This window comes from Mchenga conophoros, linkage group LG6 (assembly GCF_057382185.1).
Source record: "Mchenga conophoros isolate Kocher_MC1m ecotype Shallow Benthic linkage group LG6, M_conophoros_male_GT1.1, whole genome shotgun sequence".
In the NCBI taxonomy this organism is placed as follows: domain Eukaryota; kingdom Metazoa; phylum Chordata; class Actinopteri; order Cichliformes; family Cichlidae; genus Mchenga; species Mchenga conophoros.
This window is the reverse complement of record NC_140531.1, coordinates 12687468-12695474: the sequence shown is the minus strand read 5'-3', so window position 1 is coordinate 12695474 and position 8007 is coordinate 12687468.

The following is an 8007-nucleotide window of genomic DNA, read 5'->3' as shown; positions in this document are numbered from 1 at the left end:
ACTGGGTTTCTTGACCACATTAAGAGTATTGGAGAATCCCACCTGTCATGGAGTTCATTGTATATTGTCAGGGCGAGTTCTCCAATGTTCTCCAAGGACATTTTGTACTTTTTTGACAAAATTTTGTCCCAGATCTTCTGGAAAAGCCTCTCTACAATAAACTCGGATGCTACTGGATTCAGTGTCATCGTCTCATTTCCTTCGCTCATGGCGTGCATTACCAGATCTTTGGTCACATTTTTTACAACCTCCTTGTACTCTTGCCTGTCTTTAGAGACACTGAGTACTCTTGGTGGTAATGCCAAGAGGTGTTTGGTGAAGACTGAGACGGTAATATTGTCAAGCTGTTCCCTCAGATTAAAAACCAAAAGGTTTTCTTTGCAGTTGTGTGTGTTGCAAAGATCCTTGAGAATGGCCTTGCCCACATTAAAAATGCTGTCGTGGGATAAATTCAAGTGTTTCTCCTCAACTTCAGGCCAGATTTTCTCAATCAGACGATGGCTGATGCAGTCAGGAGTGAGGCGCTCTGTGAAGATCTTGTATTTGGAGGAGACTTTTTCTTTGGCCAGTAAAACCACCAACTGAATAACCCAGTTGACGCGCACCTTTTTCTGCAGCTTCAGTGTCTTTTCCAAAGCTGAAGCTGAAGCCCGATTGGTCTCATCCTTTAATACAAACTGCACTTCTTCTAACACTTGTTTTTCCTGTTCAGTTTGTCTCTTTGCGTCCTCTACCATTGTCTTCTCCTCTGACAGTGCTGCCTGTGCTTCATTCACTGCTTTTTTGGCCTCTTCACACTCTTTCTTTGCCAGTTTGGTCGTTTCTTCGAGTGCATTTTTCACTTGGTTCAGTTCAGCTTTTTCTGTGGCGTTTGAAACCATCAACTGAACAACTTTGTTGACACACAACTTTGAGGAGGAATCTGGGGTTGCCGTGTCTTTTTTCTCTGTCTTAGCCTCGGCTAATGGCTCTGTCTGCTCGTCCACTTTGTTCTGCATTTCTTTCGTGTCCTTCACTACTTTCTGCTCTTCCGGGACTTTTAAATTTTCTTCCTCCTCGACCTCCAGGTCGCCCAGTGTGCTCTCTGGCAGAGTGCACACTAATTCTGGTTTTGCTTGTTGGTCACTCGTTTTTGACATTTAAGCTACGATGTTACAATGAATCAGACATTCAAATAAGACTGAGGGTCGCAGAACAAAATCTCATCCAGTGAATCGCTCGTGACTGTAAGAAACGTGCTGGTCCAGTGTGGGTTTCACCTGCAATTTATAGACTTGAGTTGACTGTGACGTCACGGCCTGGTTCTCTTGCCTTTCATCTTTGAACCAGGCCCCGCCCACAACAACGTTCCATATTGGCTCATTGAAAATAGGTAACGCCCACAAATAACGGGCTGTCAGAGTTTCTGACGTCATGGCCCGATTCTCTCTTTCCTTTAATGTTTGAAAAAGGCCGAAAACCATTTTCACCACTTACGCAAAAGCTCTTCTCTGTGGTAGAAAACCTTTATTTTCCAGCTCTCTTCACTTCCATCCGCCTCTATCACGTCTTTTTGCCCACTCCCAGATTATTGCCTGTGGTCCTGTGGCTTACTCATAATATTTCAAACAAGCGGGCGAACTGATCTATTAATGTTTCCGACACACAGTTTACTTGAAACTGCGCTGATTTTCAACAATGAATAAATGACGTCTTCGTTTTCTGTGTTTTATATATATATAATGAAAAAAACTGAACTGCAATTTTTTTTAAATCAGCCTTAAAACCAACCACACCGATAAAATATATATGCCCTCGTTCTTTTCGCCTCCGTGCTCCCCTTCGCTCACTTCATCTGCACTTGGCTAGTTTTATTCTTCGCTTGCACAGCCAAGACGAACTTCATGGAAAGTCCTTGTGGAGAATGGCTTCATCGAGCCACTGTTGGCCTCATTTGGTATTTCGACTGGTTTAATTTTGCCGAGGTGAAGACGCGGTACAGGACTGCGCCGTTTCACCGGTTTATACTGAGTGATATTTGCATCCTCTGTGGTGCTGGAAGATGAGCACACATCCTCCTGATTTTGTGAAAGAGCCCGTGTACACTTTAATCACAGCTGCCTGTGTTGCAGTTTATGTCCTATGTCTAATGCTTAAAGTTATTTATTATAAAGTCTTTCATCCAAATATGAGCTGAAAGGGGCCAACAGAGAGCAGCAACCTGAAGATGAGGTGGGACTTCGGCTATTTCACTCGATCATCTTTTCAAAAGAAAAATAGAAAAAATAGAAGAAAATAAATATGCAATTCTTCTGCATTAGATTACTTGTAAAAATGCCTCTGAGTTCATCAGGCTAACATTTAGCAGCTGTATGATATGAAATAACGAAAGAAGCAATAAATTGTTTATGCCATAAACAGTCTGTATATCTTTTTATAGCTGGAAAACATTTCACTTACCAAAGCTGGACACTTGATGGGTGCACAGAAAAGTGAGTAGGAAAACCAGAAGAATAAAATGGAAAAACATTGTCCCAGATAGATTTTTGGAAATCAAATGTGTGAAAATGATCAAACATGAAGTCCAAACGTGGATGGAAAGGGAATGGGTTTTGCTTTTCTGTTGCAGAGAGCAATGGTGACAGTGGAGGCTGTGTTTTGTTTGTTTTCTTTCTCCCTCAGCGCTGCATCCACTCGTTTTGTTATAACAGCCATGCCTTCAGTGAAAGTGGGTGTTGTAAAATCACCAAACAGGAGGCATGACAGAAGCAGGTCAGGTCTGCTTCCTGGGGAGGTTCTCGTGCATCCCTCTGCAGAATATTTTTTCAACTGACCTTACATAATGTGAGTAAGTATGGAGCGTTGCACTTTTTTAACAGGGCATTAAGGGAAAAGTAAGGACAAGAGTTTTGTAAGTCAGCCCTTGACTGGTTATAGTCTGTTCAGATGCTGACACTACTAGAATAGAAAGACCCTCACACAATAACAATAATAATAATAATAATAACAACAATACTATTCATAAAGCGCCTTTCAAGACACCCAAGGACACTTTACAATAGGATAAAACACATAATGGAAAAATGACAAAATGAAGAACAATAAAACAAAAACACAAGATAAAATGAACAAACAGTGGGTTCACAGTAAATATGCAGATTTGCAGACGTATCACTTATATCTCATCTTTTAAGCTTCATTAAAATCCATTTTTCCCTCTGACGTACAAAGCATTTATGAAAGTAATCTGACTGTTAAAAAAGTAAATCTTAAAATTAGACATACACAGCATGCGCTGAGCTGGATGTGTAGAGACAGAGCCGTATGTTCTGGAAACTGACTAGAGAGTCAGTTTGGGAGATGAATCCCGAACCACTTTGACTCAGGTCTGCTGACACCAAAGATCAGAATAATGAAGATTTCTGGTCATTTCCAAGGTTCACCTGAATTGCTCAGACTGTGCACCCTTCACTGGCATGAGAAGCTATAGGTCCTGTTATCTTGGACACCATAAACACCACCTCTCTGTGTGTCCAGTATTCACATTTAAAACTATCAGAGCTTTTCACAAAGCTGAAGCAAATGTTTCTAGACCAGGAAAGCTTTCACTTGGGTGGTCTCAGAATTTCACTTTAGCTTTCCACAGATGATGTTGTTCTATTGGCTTCATCAGGTGACGGCCTCCAGCTCACACTGGAGTGGTTTGCAGCCGAGTGCGAAGCGCTGGGAATGAGAACCTCCAGTGCAACTGGAGAAATGTGGAGTGCCACTCCAGGTCAGGGTCCTGCCCCAAGTGAAGAAGTTTTTTTTGTATATCATGGATGTGTTCACGAGTGATGGGAGAAGGGAGCAGGAGATGGACAAATGGATTGGTGCAGTGATGCGGACTCTGCACCAGATCGTATCATTATACCGGTCGCGCTACATCCCTACCCTCACCTATGGTCACGGGTGTAGGTAATGACCGAAAGAATGAGATCATCAATACAAGTGGTGGAAATGAGCTTCCTCCGAAGGGCGACTGGCCTCTTCCTAGAAATGGGGTGAGGAATTCAGCATCTGAGAGGGGCTTGGAGTAGAGCCGCTGCTCCTTCACACCGAAAGGAGCCAGCTGAGGTGATTCAGGCATCTGACAAGACGCCTCCTGGGAGAGGAGTTCTGGGCATGTCCCCCCAGGAGGAGGCCCTTAGGTGCAGACCAGGACACACTGGAGAGATTATATCTCTCGGCTGGCCTGGGAAAGCCTTGGTTTTCCTTTGGACAAGCTGGAGGAGGGGGCTGGGGAGAGCGAGGTCTGGGGTTCTCTGCTTAGGCTGCTGTCCCCGAGACCCGGCCCTGGAGAAGCGGAAGGAACTTCATACAAAATCTGAGAACAAATAAAAAAATGATATAACTAAGCACGGTCCGCTGTCCTTCCACTTACTGTATGATTTTTCTCCCAGCAGTATTAGTGGTGTGCTACCTTAGAACAAATTCAAAGATAGTTTATATCACACATGACAATCTTTATAATACAATAGAATAGCCCATTATTGTTATTGTACATGTACCACGACTGGGATTTCCACATCAACTGCACAGGAATAAAATATAAATAGTAAGACAGCAGGAATAAATAACAAACGGGAGGAATACATAAAAATTAGACATACTATAGAGACGTGCAGTTTGATGATTAAATGCCAATGACCTATCAAATCACAACAGGATCCCAGCAGTGATAGGAGTTAGGATGGGACTCCCCCAGAGATGCAGATGGAGGCTTGGATGGAGCTCTGAGGGAAAGCGGTGAGACAAAGGTTACACAAATGAGAGTCTGACAGGCAGGATGACAGAAGAGCAATGAGCTTTAAAGTATATGGAATGGGAGCTGACAGGGGCAAGGAAAAACCTTTTAACAGGAAGAAATCTCCAGCAGAACCAGGCTCAGGAGCCAGTAGGGTTTGGGGAGAGGGAGACAAGACAAATAACATGCTGTGGAAGAGACTCAGAGATTAACAATAACTCATAATTAAATGCAGAGAGGTGTAGAAACACATAGTGAGAGTAAAATGGATGTGAGAAGGAAAATCATTCAATGCATCATGGGAATCCCCCATCAGCCTACACCTAATGCAGCATAACTAAGGGAGGCTTCAGGGTCACCTGATCTAGTCCTAACTATATGAAACTTTTAAGCCTAATCTTAAAAAGTAGAGATGGTATCTCTCTCCCAAATCTGGTTCCACAGAAGAGGGGCGTGAAAGCTGAATGCTCTGCCTCCCATTTTCATTTCATTTCATTTTTTTTTTCATTTATTTATTCATTTTCAGGCACAACAAATACCTATATTGAACATAAAATGCACAAAACAAAAAACAAAAATTGCCTGAAAAAGGAGTGGGATGAAGAAAACTTATTAAATCCCACCCCTATACTCACTCATCAACAAAAAAAACAAACTTCCCGCAGCTACGCCCATCATTGCATACAGACCCATCAACAGCCCCGGGCACATACAAGCATCTAAACGGCAGCTCGCAAACAACAATTAGAGCCTTCATAACTGAATACAGAATATATAAATTATAAATTGGATTACCACAGGTAACAGGCAGTAATAACTACAAGTAACAAACACACATACATATACATACATATATATCTACACACACATGTACATATGTGTACATACATACGCACACTTTATTTTTTTTGGAATCCATACCAGCAATGGTAAGAGGACAGACATTACAGAGCACACTAAAACCCATCATTGAGTATACTGTGACCAGACCAACTGTTTGTAGAGAAATTTAAATCTATGAATATTTTTGCATTGTTTCAATTGTAAACTCAGACTGTTCCAGATTTTCACACCACATACAGACACACAAAAACCTTTACGGGTTGTTCGAGTTCTGGGTAATTTGAATTCTCCAAAGCCTCTCACATTATAAACCTTTTCTCGAATTTCAAATCTAGTTTGTAAATTTGCCGGTAAAAGTTTAGTAAAAGCTTTATACAAAATTATGGATGTATTGTAATTAACCAGATCCTGGAATTTAAGTAACTTTGCCTGAAGAAAGAATTTGTGAGTATGATCTAGATAACCAGCCTTGTGAATAATACGCAGTGCTCGTTTCTGTACTGTGACTAATGGATTAGTTGTATTTTTATATGTGTTTCCCCACACTTCCACACAATATGTAAGATATGGAAGAACCAGAGTACAGTACAGAGTACGAAGTGCATCTTTATCAAGGTATGGTTTCACTTTGTTCAAAACTGCGAGGCTTCTGGAAATTTTGGTTTTTATGTGTCTGACGTGGGGTTTCCATGAAATTTTGTTATCAATTACGACTCCCAAAATTTTTTTTCACTCACATTATCAATTGGTACACCTTCAATGATAATTGGTAATTCTACATTATATTTTAAATTACCAAAAAACATTGCTTTAGTTTTATTTATATTTAATGATAATTTATTTATGTCCATCCATTTTTTTATTAATTTTAGCTCCCTGTTTACGGTCATTACAAGATCAGTATAATCATCGCTACTGAAAAATATGTTGGTGTCATCTGCGAACAGTATGAGTTTAAGTACTTGAGAAACATCAAAAATATCATTTATGTATACATTGAAAAGTTTTGGTCCCAACACTGACCCTTGGGGAACACCACATGTAATACCAAGTTTCTCTGAATGGTAATGCCCTATGCTAACATATTGTTCCCGACCCGTTAGGTAACTTTTTAACCAGTTACCAGCTTTCCCTCGAATACCATATCTTTCCAATTTATCCAATAATATTGAGTGATTGATTGTGTCGAAGGCCTTTTTGAGATCAACAAAAATACCAACTGCATATTATTATTTTACTTTTAAATACTCGAGGAACCAGAACTAAGTCTGAGAGCAAGTGCTGTAATGGGGTGATACAGTTCTGTAAGGTTTTTAAGAAAAGATGGGGTCTGATTATTTGATGAGAAGGACTCTTACTGCAGAATTTTGGATCAACGGAAGACTTTTCAGCTGTTTTTAGGACAACTTGATAATAATGAAACTAGTTTTTCAGCCTCACTCTGCTACAGGATGTTTCTAATTTTAGAGATATTGCCCAAATATCTCTTAGATAAGATTAAGACAATTCATTAAACTTATTATCTTGAGTGTATTTAGTTACCTTAGGTTAAACCAACATTATTATTCTATTTTGAAAATAACATATGTCTGATAAACCGCAATTTAACCTGTTTGCAATATATGTATTTTTCTTGTTCATTTTATGTTACATTTAAAAATATACAGCCTGTCTGCAGCAATGTTAACCAGGCTTAAAGCTGATGTTACGCTAATCTCCAAATCCTGACTCATGGTACAGGCCTCTGCTCTGAGCTCTCGCACGTTTTGGTTGGTTTTGTTTGCTTAGCTGTTTTGGTGTTGGCCCTCCCTAAAATATTTTTGAACTTCATGAGCTGTCTCTAAAAAGAAATTCAAATGCTGACAAAACTGGTACATGAACATAAACACCCCTCCTGTGGTTTTGCCTTATCAGCTTCAGTCATGTGTGACGCATGTGTGAAAAGTGCTTGACACCTCACAGAACGCACTTTTTAGAAAGTGAAAATGTTTGAACTTAGATAACTTTGTTTTTGTTTTTTTACATAAAACATTTATATATTACCTTAGTTTTTGTTCTGTGTGATTTTTAATTTAATAAAATGTTCCCTCTCATCTGACAGCACTCATCATGGGCATTAATGCCATTGTATTTTGGGACTTTTAACGATTTCTTTGAACTGCTCTTTTTCCCTGCATCAAAATGACGACCTTTCCAGAGACATTGATAGGCCTTGTCAAGTTAAAATACTTTGTATAACCTTCAGAACCAGTTATTACAGATGTGAGTGTGTATATATCAAATCAAATAAAAAAACATTTTTTTATATACACAATCATACACAATATGACATGCAGAGAGATGCTTATAGCTGTGCAACTGCCGACCAGATAAAAGAATAAAACTAAATTTAAAAGTCA